This window comes from Rhagoletis zephyria, unplaced genomic scaffold (assembly GCF_001687245.7).
Source record: "Rhagoletis zephyria isolate East Lansing unplaced genomic scaffold, Rhagoletis_zephyria_1.1 Rzeph_scaffold_04095, whole genome shotgun sequence".
Taxonomy (NCBI): Eukaryota; Metazoa; Arthropoda; class Insecta; order Diptera; family Tephritidae; genus Rhagoletis; species Rhagoletis zephyria.
In genome coordinates, this window is record NW_016161178.1 from 1 (window position 1) to 13,644 (window position 13,644).

The 13,644-nt window shown below is 32.9% G+C and overlaps 2 non-coding genes across 2 annotated transcripts; both read right to left on the reverse strand.

The window, feature by feature from the left end:
- Positions 1 to 3,871: 3,871 nt before the first annotated feature.
- TRNAS-AGA (transfer RNA serine (anticodon AGA)) lies at positions 3,872 to 3,953 on the reverse strand. The gene has a single exon. It is a non-coding gene; the product is annotated as a tRNA-Ser (tRNA).
- Positions 3,954 to 5,935: 1,982 nt separating this feature from the next.
- TRNAS-AGA (transfer RNA serine (anticodon AGA)) lies at positions 5,936 to 6,017 on the reverse strand. The gene has a single exon. It is a non-coding gene; the product is annotated as a tRNA-Ser (tRNA).
- Between the last annotated feature and the right edge of the window lie 7,627 nt (positions 6,018 to 13,644).

The window sequence follows — 13,644 nt, forward strand, 5'->3', positions numbered from 1 at the left end:
GGAAAGGAAAGGAAAGGAAAGTGAAAAATGCAACTCTACAAATAGAAATAACGGAGTTACAGTTACCTTCGAGAAGTAAGCCAATGTACAGCTTAATTAAGATATCGCTAAATATCTCTTTTAAAATAAGTAACTTTTGTGCCTCTAAGTACTTTAATTTATAAATATTAAATATTTTACCAATAAACACTGTCGTTTGTGCCGCTAAGTACTAGTGTTTTATTCGGCATGCTACATATATGTAATGTTAAATAAAATAAGTAAATAAATAAAAATATACAAAATTGAAAAAGTCGTATTTTATTGATAGTTTTTGTCCAAAAGTAGTTAGCTAAAAGTTAGTTGACATTTAATGCAGAAGAAACCAGTCCTCACTATTTTGCGGCCATCGCCTTTTGAAAGTAATTAGTTACGGCCAAGCAAATAGTCAATAAATAGTCGCCACTAGTTTTCTGCTAGTTAGTTAATAGTAATCTACAAACTAGGTCCATTTCCGCAGGGATCAAACACATTTTTCACCGGGGAAGGGTAACATTTTTTGGAAGAAACGAAGTCACCAAAAATGAAGTGAAATGAAGGAAGTGAAGCTTGGCTTTAGATTCTCCTAGTTTGTAAGCATTCTTGTGTCGTTGTAGCCCCACACCGTTATCAAACCGAATGTTGTACAAGGTGTGCTGAAGGTGAAGATTGTCGTTGGATCAGGCGAAACTGGAAACGTATTGAAGTCGTTGACTCTCTTTACCAGAAAATCGTTGAGATGTTGACAAATAATGTAAAATATTTCAGTGAAAATTATATGTCACGTGGCGTTTATCTTTGTTCGTAATTAGTGAATATTTACCGGACTTTTTCGCAATTTTATTGTATCAGAAGATCTGGAATTTATCCGAATTTGATACATTTTTCCAAGAAAATTATACCTTAATCTGCAATATGTTGTCAGATAACCAGCGAGGACTCTCAAGATGCTCCCAGCTAAGTTTAGTCGGTCGTTGAAAGACTACACGAGAGAAAGAGAGCAATAAATCTCCTGCATTGCCTTTTACCCTCTGATATACACCAGTGCATTGCAAACTGAGAAATCTTTCAACTTGAATGAATCCCAAATCTGGGACTCTTATAAGGTCCATTAGGTTACAAGCGCCATAAGTTTTTTCTAGGAAGACACAGTTTAAATTGCTCGGGCGATGAGCCAATGTTATAGTTTTCATAAAAAATGCCAAATTAAAATCTGAAGCTGTTAAGAAAGTTGCGAAGCTAATATTTATTTCAAATGTTTCGGAACTTGTTTGGGCGATGCAAGCAAAGAACAAGATGCTGATATTAGAGGATGACTAAATCTTTTTTTTTATGATTATAAGAACATTTCCCTAATTTATATTTCTATACCAAAACAGAGTCGTACCTGAAAAGTAAATATTGTATTAATGAAAGCTTGCAAATCGTATTACTTATGTGCGTTGCTTATAAATAAATTGTATTTAAAGCTTTCACAATCTCTGCAAATAAAAAATCATCGAGGGATATAAAATCATCAGTAACAGGCTCATCACAGTCAGCAGCAGCAATAGAAGGCAACATTTTTACAACAGCAAGCAGCGAGGAGACAAACTTCCTTTCCTTCTCTATAGCTTCCTATGAACATATGTATGTACATTAGATTTGGGCAAAAATGCATATGAAAAAGTAAAATCGGAATTTTTATGCATTGTTCTATACCGAAAAAATATACCCCTTTTTCATTTTGAAATCAAAAAATATTTAGAGTTTGCTCAAAGCGCTCAAAGTTTTCAATGTATTTTATATGGAAAAGAACTATTCTTCTTAGAAATGGTATAGAATTCTTGAACGTCAATATTTTTCCATGGGAAACTCGGTTTCTCTTAAGGAGATTCCCTATAATAATACTCAATTATTTATTTAATCATCTTTTCATTGTAACTTTCTTTTATAGGTCCGCCAAAACCCCCAGAAAATGCAATTGGGGGATAAATACAAAATATTTAGTATTAAATAAAAAATGGTTAAAACACATTTGGGTATTAATATTGGAAGTCTCCTGCAGAGAACCAGAGTTTTCCAATCGGAAAATAATGACGTCCAAGAATTCTATACTTTTTCAACGAAAAGTTGTTTTTTTTTCATATATTATATGTGGTAAACTTTCAGCGCTTTGAGTGACCTCTACATATTTTTTGATTTCCAAATAAAAACTAGTAATATATTTTGTTGTATAGAACAATCCTAGGGGATGAGAGCATTAAGATTCCGAATTTACTTATTTGTGACCATCCTAATGTACATGTATGTATTGTAATTTTTGCTTGTGGAAGAAGTTACATATATCCCGCGTCATTCTACGTTGCTGCAGAACGCGGAAAGTGAGTGAAACGTCAGTGTACCAAGCGTTTCACGGACGCCGACATTAAGTAGCAGCAGCGTCTGCCAGTCTGCCGCGAAATTTGTCTGCCAGGCTGTCTACTTGGAAGCGTAATAAAAAAGAATAAGAACAAAAAATCGCATTCCTTTAAAAAAGTAGAAAGAAAAGAAAATATAGAAAATAAAGCCAAATGTATGTACATATATTTGTACATATATTTGTATGGCCAAGAAACTAAATCTCCAGACATGAACCTTTGTGATTTAAATACCATTTTTGCACACATTTTTGAATGGTGTTTTATAGTCTTATCTGCCTTTGCGTATACATTGTTAGACATGTCTTTGTTTCTTGTCATCTTTTGGCTGATATCTTTATAAGAAAAAAATATACGCTGCGAGTAGCCAAACAAAAGAAATGAAATATGTATCTCAAATGAACTACAAAGCCAAAGATACTCTACAGACAACGAGCCCCCAAACATGCGAACAATCAAAGCAAGGAGAGACCGACAACCGGCTACCGACAGCCGGTGAAATAAATGGCTGGCTGATGATGGTACGCGTAGGTTTATAATAACTTTGCAACTGAAAGCAGGCAAAATAAAAAAGACACCCTGCCGAGAAAATATGAATTAGAAGGATAGTATTTACCTATGTGGGACAAATTGGCTTGGCACCACTAAGAGTAAAGTTAGATCAAAGATTAAGGTTAAGATTACGATTGAGATTGAGCCTAAGATTAAAATTAAGATTAGGATAACGATTAAGATTCGAATTGTGACTGAGAATAAGTTTAAAGTTAGGATTGCGATTAAGAGTGAGAGTAAGATTGAGGTTAAGATTAAAACTAAGAATGTCAAGATTAAGATTAGTATTAAGATTAGTATTAAGATTAAGATTATGATTAAGATTAAAATTAAGACACAGAAGTCTAGAAATAAGAAGTCTGATGAAGAGATGTGGTGATCTCCGAAATAGCTGCTATAACTTCTACCGCTTAGACTTTGTTGCTTTTTAAATTTTTCCTAATAAACAATCGTGGTACAAAGCTCAATAAAAATATAAAAAGATACAGATTAAGGTTACGATTAAGATTAACATTAAGAGTAGGATTAAAATTAACTTTAATATTAAGATTCAAATTACGATTAAGAGTAAGATTAATGTTAAGATTGAGCTTAAAATAAGATTGAGATTGGCATTAAAATTAAGATTAAAATTAATATTGAGATTGAGATTTACATTGAGCTTAATATTAAGATTTAGATTGAGATTTAGATTTAAATTGAGCTTGATATTAAAATTAAGGTAATTGTGCCCTACTATTATGCAGAACAATAGAAATATGATGAGCTATCGAGTAATAGAAATAGTTTTCACTTTAGTGGCGCGTCGGATCCACATTTTATTGCTTTTTATTTTACTTTATTTTATTATGTTTTGTTTAATTAAACTTATGTATTTTACAAACAAAACAAAAATTATCCTTCGCAGTCGGTAGGATTCGAACCTACGCTCCCAGAGGGAATCTGATTTCTAGTCAGACGCCTTAACCGCTCGGCCACGACTGCCGTTTGATTGAGAGGATGATTACCCTAATAAAAATTTTACTCTACAATCGATTGAGACATGAAGTAATACATAATTTAATTTAGTGTTTTTATATTTTTATCAGCTGAAGCATTTTAAATTTACGTGATTTATAACAGATAAAATTAATACAAATAAGTCATCAACGCAAATATGTACATATGAGCCATTTATTTTGCAAGTGGCATAAGTCGCTTTATTTTTAAATCGATATATGTAAGGGTTTGCGTTTTAGCACGTTTAAAAGTATTGATTTCGGAAAGATTGTCATCCTATGATACCCATATTTTCTTCAGTATAAATAATTTCGTATAGTCATGGAAAAATCACTACCTTTCATTACGGTAAAGTGACTTATGCCACTTTCAAAATAAATAGTTTAGAAAAATTACTGACTTATATCAATTTAGTCAAATGTATTTTACTGAAGTGATGTTTTCCAAAGACAGTGATTTACTAAAATTTATGATTAAAAATGATGCGTCATGACATATTTTGATGTTTTTGGGGTCGGTGATAACGAATCTGAAGTCCGACTTACAAATTTCAAAATGGCGAATCCAATATGGCGAACATATTTTTGAAACTTCTTTGTATTAGCTTGAAACTTGTTACTCGGGGGGTTTTGGGATCGCTGATTGCAAATCTGAAGTTTGATTTGCAAAATTCCGAATGGCGGACCCAATATGGCGTCAAAAAAAATTAATCACTTGGATTCGCTTAAAACTTTACATTTGGGGGTTCTTAAGGTCGCTGATTACGAATCAAGAGTCAGATTTGAAAAATTTTAAAATTCGGATCCATTTTGGATCTACAAGGACAAAATGCAAAAAGATCAAGGACAAAATTTTAAAATTACATTTTTATTACCTATTCGTAGACTTTCAAAGTAAACATTTTCGTTATACCGCTGATTAGTTAAACTTCTCTCAGTAGTTCTCAACATTACAATGCAATTAACGGATACCGTTAAATTCTAATTGGTGTTACCGTTAACTCAATTTTTTTGAAAGGGTGACTTACGGCACTTTCAAAACGAACGGCTATTAAACTTCAATATAAAAAAATTTCTCAACCACATCGTAAAAAAATATACAAAAGTCCTAAAAGATGTTATCCGTAACTAGCTCCTCTTAAAAAATCTCTGCTATTCCACCTGTTTGATCCTCTCAAATATCTATCATTCCTTAAAGATTAAATAGTACAATTTAAAACTTTTAAAATATCTACAACAAAACTATTTTATCCGCCTACGAAAATTTTTATCCAAACTCTTCAGTTTAACTATTTTTCAAATTTAAATTTTATCCAAGAGTTTTGCAATAATGAAAAACATATTATGGGTATTCATAGAAACGCGTCTTATGAAAACCGAATTTTATGCGCTTAAAAAAGTTGCATCGTGAAATAGTAGTTACCGTAAGCCTTTTGTTTTTCAAATTTTTATCCATTCATATAAATATTTTTTACAGTAATAAAATTTACCTTCTTTAACTCCTTTAAAATTTATAAGAAATTGTTTATCCTCATCTTACAATTACCGAATACAATTTGTAAGCCACTTTGCGGTTCCTTTAAAAGTATTTATAATACATTTTGTATCCAAGTACTTAAAAGTGCCTTGCAGCGACTCGCTTTGATATTGGTAAGCCTTCAGTATTGAAATATTTTATCCGGATAGCAAAAATTGTATCCGTTCATACAAACACCCCTGAAAACAACCAAATATTTATTTACTAATTTTAGAGTTCCTTTACCATTTTCTTAAGAATTATATTTATCCGTGTAAAACAAAAAATCTTGTATCCGAATATGTACTTCAAATCCTTTCCCAGCGTTAAATTTTAAATTTTTTAAGACACTAATTATGAAAATCTTTTATTCATATACATATGTAAAGTTTTCTTCCTGCATACAAATGTTGTCTAAAAAAAAACGATGAGAAAAAAAAATATATCCGCTTCGCAGTCGGTAGGATTCGAACCTACGCTCCCAGAGGGAATCTGATTTCTAGTCAGACGCCTTAACCGCTCGGCCACGACTGCCCCATGCAAGTTGAAGCGTTTTAAGTTATAAACTTGCTTGGCTTTAAATTTAACTCCTTTACTTTATTTAATTATTTTCTCGATGATACAATGATATGTATGGTATACTTTCGCGTTTACACAAATATCTAGAGATATTTTAGCATTTAGCTTTAAGCATATTAGAACTATCTCATTTGTACGAAAATTAGATGAATGATTTGATTGAAAGAAAATTGTTAAGTAAATTTTTTTTTCTTCCAATTAACTAAGCATGCATGCATAACTTTTACACTTCGTTAAAGAAGCTTTTAAGTGTAGCAAACCATGCTGTTGGCCTACTTTCAGCTTTTCAATATAGCTACATACATATATGTAAATATGTACATAGTTGAATAGTTGGAAAGAGTTTTCATGGAATTGAATGCCATCTTCATTTTTATTTTTTGGGAGATGGATATATATGTATGTACTAGTAATTTTCTTTTGAAATTTCGCGACACCATGATTGCAATACAAATTACGCTGTAGCTGTGGCTATTGATCGGTGGCATCATTTAGCGTACGTCATTTAGTCTACCAATTTTGAGATCTTTCTGTGAGAGTTGTGGCGCTTCAAGAGTGCCTTACAGGAATTACAAACTTGTCGGGCTTACTTGGGTAAAATTTCGGTAGCATTGTTGTGTCTGTGAACGGATATTTCTCAACGCTATCATCGTAATTATTCCATTTTGTTATCGTTATAGTTTCATGCTTAGACATGGGAATAATTTTTATTCATCAACCATGGAATATTTATCGATATAGATATAGATAGTGGTTGCGTGACTAGAGTAGTATGTAGTAGATTTTATGACTCCGCAGGACTTGAGCTCGATTTCTGGTCCTTGGAAGGCTATGACAAACCCCCTAGTGTATATTTGCCATAAAAAACCTTCTCATAAAATCTCTATCAATAGTATGTCGCTAATTGAACTCCATTATTTATTATGATGATTATGAGTGTTTATATTTTTATCGATATCGATAGTGTTATCATTATTGGCAATACGTATTATTATCTTTATTGGTGTTAAATACTCTTGTTTGGTTTCGTTTTCGTTTTCGTTTTCGATATCGATATCAATATATTGGTACTTCTTTGTAGTTGACAATTATCGATTATAATCGCTGTCATTATCTTTCCAAATGTTTTCATACTTATAGAATTCGATATAGTTTTAGATTTTTATCGATATTGTTATCGAAATAACTACTGTCATCCATATACTGGAGACCGTAACGGTCTGATCTATATAATAAATGTCATAGTTTAACCATTAAAATTGGATTTTATTTTTTCGATCAGATTTGACCGTTATTTTATGAATTTTATTTTTTCGTCTAAGAATAATTGTTACCTTTAAACTTTTATTTTTTCGATAAATTTTGTATCGTTATTTTTGATTTAAATTTGTCGACCATATTGTAACCGTTATTTTCAGATTTAATTTTTTAGATCATAAAAAATTTAAAGCGGTCGCAAAAATGGTTAATAATGAAAAAAATCGGAATAGCGATTATTTTCGATCGAAAAAAATAAATATCACAAAACAGCCATTTAATTTGGCCGAGAAATAAATGTCCAAATTCTTGATCGAAAAAATTTAAATAATAAAATTACGATTTTGCAATGGTTTGAAAAGAAAAAATCTTGATATTTAACGATTAGTATTGGTCCCTGCCATATCTATCTTATCTTATAATAATTTTTGTGTTTCGATATTTTTATGCAATTTTTCTCCCACTACAAAAAGTTCTCGTACAGAGACTTTTTTACAATATAAATAATTTTTTTCATAAAAGAAAGTTTTGTGAGTTTTTTATATAAAATATTGTTAATTTTATAACATAAAATATTTAAATATAAGTTTCAGACTTTGTCTAAAATTTAGAAAAACTAGCAAATGTTTTAGCAAGATTTCCAACTTTTTTGTCAGAATTTTACATAAGTTTGGTATGCAGTTTATAGCCCATTCAATTTTCGTATAATAATGTGCTATTTTGAAGCTGCTGAAAGATTCCGTTGATTTTCAATAATTTGTTCTGATGGTGTTGTTAATTTTCTTCTCTACATATGTACTTTATATGGAAGAAAGTGCGTGACACCGTCATCAAAAAGTTATCAAAATATTGTCTAAAAATTCTCACAAAAAAGTGTGAAATTTTGCTGTGAGCTTAGCAAATTTTTCAAAATTTTAGACAAAACTTGAAACTTATATTGAATTTGCTTAAATTATATCTTTACCTTTGAACAATATTTAAAAAATGTACGAACAAATTTTTTAAAAAAAGCATAAAATGGTTTATATTATGAAATGAACAACATGTTAAATAAAAATTAGCGAAAGATTTTTTATAAACTATATTAAAATTTAAAAATCAATGAAAACATTTTGTATGAAAAACATTTTAATATTGTAAAAAAATCTCTGTACGGAAATTACAATCCTCTACATTTCGTGTCAAATTATGTATATTCTCTGTTGGCTTCGAATAGCCTTTTCAAATACCAGTTCAATATTTTTTTTTTTTCGTCCGCTTCCCACAGCTCGTCTCATTGACTTTAATTACTCACCGTTTGTTTCCAAATAACTACTTGTAAATATTGCAAACATTCCTAGAAACACATAAGTAAAATTAATTCATATTCACCACACTAAATACTCTCTAACAAATCCACAAAAACCACAAACACTGGCAATTATATGAATTCTTAGAAAGAAATCAACTGCCAGCCGGAATACCAGACGGTTGACTAAATGTAACAAGCATTAATTCATATTTCAACAGGCCAATTTGTTTGCCTGCCGGCCGTTGTGCTGCGTTCATGTGTGTGTGATGGCATTTAGTGACACTTTCATACATACATATAAATATGTGCCGTTAGGCATGAATTCGTAAATGTGCGTTAATATACATTGTTATACAAAATTCGCATGTAAATTTAATTGTAATTGGAATTACTCATACGCACTGCTGAACCAACTCCTGTATTGCCTGCCAGCCGCTATGCTATGTACATACGAGTATGTAAATGGAATTAAAGGTGCGCATGCATGCATCAGTTTGCTTGGCAATGAACGGGCACACACGCAAATACCTGAATTTTATTATTTTCACGTGCTTGCGTCAAAGGACATTCGCATATTTGTATACATTTTGCCACTAGTTGGCGAACAATTAAAGGATATGTGGTACAAGTGTTGAGAGACAAATAAAAATTAAGCACACAGGTGCGTCAGTCAGCTGCATTGAAATGTGAGGTATACAGGCGTGTGCAAATAATTGATTTTGTTTTTAAATTATTTTCTTCTTTTTACTAAATTAATGATGCGAAAAAGTTTATTTGTCGTATGTTTAATGAATCTTATGCAAATTCATACCTTTGCATCAACCGAGCTACTTAAAAAAACTTGATGTTTCGACTACAAAAGTTTTCGTAATATTTTTATATACAATGTCGCCGCCTTTAAGAAAAAAATTTAACCATAAATAGGAAATACGCTCAAGACAATCACAGAAATTGTAATCGATAATTTTATCGGAAAGGTATCGATAGTTTTATCGAGAAGTTATTAATAGAAATATTTATCGTGTACTATTTGGTCGAATATTTAGCGAATAATTTGTGGACCAATCTATTGAAATTGTTATACATATGATATGTTCGATTTATTACTGCCGGAATTGGCAGGACTCGGAAGAAACATCGCTCTCGGATCATAAGCACATAGACTTCGAAATTCTTTACTACTTTAGTGAATGTTATAGCAGACTCGTTGCTCACCATCATAGATATAATCGACGAAATAGAGGTCGCAGCGGATTTGCTTAACAAGGTCCTGTTGCAATCCTTTCATGACAGCACAATTACTGGTTCCACCTTTATGGAACGTAAGGATCCTAAATCATAGAGACCTATTTGCCTAACTACCTTCACTCTCAGAACTTTGGAGAAACTGTTAGACCTGCATATTAAGGTTGAACTTAACACTTATATCGTAGAAGAGTTGCTTATGTTAAACGGAAATACTCAAGTGAAGATCAAAGCAATGAGAGGCTGTCCGCAGGGAAGGACCCTTTCTCCCTTGCTTTGGTCACTTGTGGTGGACGACCTCTTAACCAGACTACATGAGTGTGGTTACCATGTTGTGGGATATGCAGAAGACCTGGCAAATATAGTTGCGTGAAAATTCGGCCGCACTGTTTCGGACGTTACAAGTGCAGTTCTTCTCGTAACCCCAAACTGCTGTGCCAATTAGAGCCTAAGCATAAATCCTCGAAAGGCTGTCCTTGTACCGTTTACAATAAGGTATAAACCAAAGTTTGGTTCGGTCACTCTTGGAGGGACAGTGCTTAAATACACGGACGAGGTAAAATATCTGGGAATTACGCTATTAAAGAGACCTAATTGGGACTCTCATGTTGAAAGAAGGGTTGCTAAAGCCACGCGGACCATGTCGGCCTGCAAAAGACTTATTCGAATAACATGGCTGATAGAGTGACTCTACTATATGATTGTCCGTCCGGCTGTATCTCATGAATCCATAGCATGGTGGTAGAAGACACCGCAAAAAACTGCCATACTTCGCCTTAATAAACTGCAAAGATTGGCATGTCTAGTGATAATCCCCGATCTCGAATATTGGGCAAATGGGATCCCTGCACTTGATCCCAGATACGTAGGTTCAAGAATGGAGGACAGAGCAGGTGCAGAGTTTTTTTTGGACCTAGCACCAAACCATCCAATTATCATGGACAAATGGCCCAAGGCGTTTCAGGCTGAAATAGTCGCAGTTTTTAACTGCGCAAAATTAAGCCTTGAAAAGGGTTAAGTTATTTCTCCAGATATCCAAGCAGCCATTAACTAACTAACAATGTTCGATTGCTCTTTCACATTTGTTAAGATAGCTCTCAAATCCTGAGTAAGAGAAATAAAACTTCAAAGGAGCACTTCTAATTACTTACAAATTAATGTAGATATGTATTTAGTTATACTTGGGTGTGCAGGCTACGACTGTTGAATGGTATTTGAATTTTGCTGGTGTGCATAAAACCAGTGACAGCAGCACCAAAAATAGCAGCCGCACTATTACTCATGTCATGACAAAGCGACGTGGAAAAAGGTAAAATACGAAAGTAAGCATTGGTGGGTGAAACGGGCTTGCCGTAATGCGGTTTTAGTTTGTTAATCAGGTTGTTTAGAACATGAAGAATTTTCGACGGTATAAGTAGGCATTTACATATTTCTATACAATAAGGGAGCAAAAATAATTGTAATATATCCTGCGAATTTCAGCGAATTTCGCAATCACAAAGGAACTCCTTCAATTCTATTAATTAACAGCTGCTACTATTTAACTTGCTATGCGCTTACCATTAGCGATTAAAGTCTCCTAGGCTTGGTAAATGATATGTAGCAAGTACAGATTTGCATTTCAAAGCCACCGACCACCAGCGATTGGCCCACCCACTAATATCATTGTTTGCATTATTAAATCCTTTGCTCGGCCTTCAACTACAGCCTCATGCCTTGTTTGCAGGTAATGAAAATTACCTGCAAAGTCAGCTAATCAGGCAGTCGAGCAGGCAAGCGCCTGTGTTAACATCATATGCCGGCAAAATAAACACTACCGTTTGTCGGCCTTGCTCGCTGGTATGGTTGTTTACATTATCCTTATTGTTATTTTGCTCTTCGCTATCATGTAGCAGTGATAATACTGTGCAACAAAAACGAAAATATTTCCAAATACACGAATCAATCAATATACCTAACGAAACTGGGGGTCAAATATAATAAAATCGCGTTTTCAGTTGCTCTCTGATTTTTTAAAGGACTTTGAAATTTCAAAGATATGACTATTTAAATTTTTGTTTTTTAATCGAGCGCAATACACAATAATAATTTTGGTGACAAATGAAGGGGATAATTTTCTAGAATAAAAAAAAATATATATTTTATTTTGGTTTTTGGCATGTATTGAAAATTCCATTTTCATAAGTTTTTATTCTAAGCTAATAAATTTGGAAAGTTGAAATTCGAGGATATGAACGTGTATATAATGGTCCTTTAGCGTTTATTTTTTCAAAAATAAATATTGAAAATTTTCAAGGATATTGAAGGATAAAATATTAAAAGGATATTTTCAATAACAATTCGTCCTTGTGCGCCAAAAAAGGGAATAATTTCGAATTTTGCACAATTTTCTATCCATATTCTACATTTCATTTAAATTTTAAACCGACTTCAAAAAAAAGAGAAGGTTATCAATTCGTCGAAATATTTTTTTTTATGTATGTTACCGCATAAATTTGGACCACGTCAACCGATTTCGATAATTCTTTTTCTGTCAGAAAGGTAGAGTGTCTCACAGGTGGTAACATACAATTTGGTTTAGATCCGATAATTGCATCATGAAAAAATTAACGGACCTCCTAAATTTTTATATGAGAATTGAAGTCGGTTTTGTTTTTTGCTTAAGAATTACTTTTTAAACAATTTTTTAAAATTAATCATAGCTTTGCCTTTAAAAAAGTCGTAACGAATATAGTTTGGCGAATATATTGATTTTCTTGCATATACATTTTACTGTCGCACGGTGTAGTTTCAGGGCAAATTTGTGGGAGGTCATTTGTCAGCTGTTATGCGCGGGCGTGGATTCGTGCTGTGTATTATGAGTTGTCACAATTATGTTGATAGGCAATTTCATGAAAACATTAGTCGCACACTTAGTGAATAAATATTTTTGATAAAAGCTGATGGATTTAAAAGCAACTCGCTGACATTTATTTACACGGGATACTGATAGTGTTCATTCAATCGGTTCTACTAAGAAGTTTATTTGGTATCATATAGTCAATATAGAATTGTGGGTGGGTATACCACCAAACTACGGTGGACCACGTGGTGATAGGTCAAGCGAAAGCTATGCATAACCAAAGTGCCACAGCCGGTCTCAGAACGCATGTCTCTAACGGAAAGTTGAGGCCTTCCCATTTTCTTTTTCGCGTAAAATAAACCAGATTAGTCTTTTTGTGGTTAAGCGTAAAGCAAAAAGCACCCTATAGCCATGTGAGTCCCGTTAGGCTGTGGTTTGTCAAATTATAGTCGCTTGGTTAAACGTTATCAGATCGAACTGGGAAAACACGACTAAGGACAATCACCTTAGCGCGATCATTATCTGACCCTTAATTAAAGCCGGATCAGGGTAAACCGCAGTTACAAAAAACACAAAGGCCAGAATTCCAAAGGTTTTATTATATCTATTGATAGAACTTCCCATTAAGCCGTCTCTTACAAACATATTTCATTCCGCTTTTGGCATTTAAGCACGGAACGGCTATAGTGAAGGGTCTAAAGAGTCAAAGTCGTGGTGGCATTTGTGAAAGTATTAACAAAAAACTAAGTGACCCACGCGCGGAAGAAATGAGTCTTCATAGAAGAGATTCCAAAAATTAAGAAGTTTGCAATATATTTTCTAATATACCTATATATTTAGTTGCAATTTTTATTGAGAGACTTATTTGTATTTTTATCTCCATCTTCGTCTTCATCTTCATCTTCATCTTCATCTTCATCTTCATCTTCATCTTCATCTTCATCTTC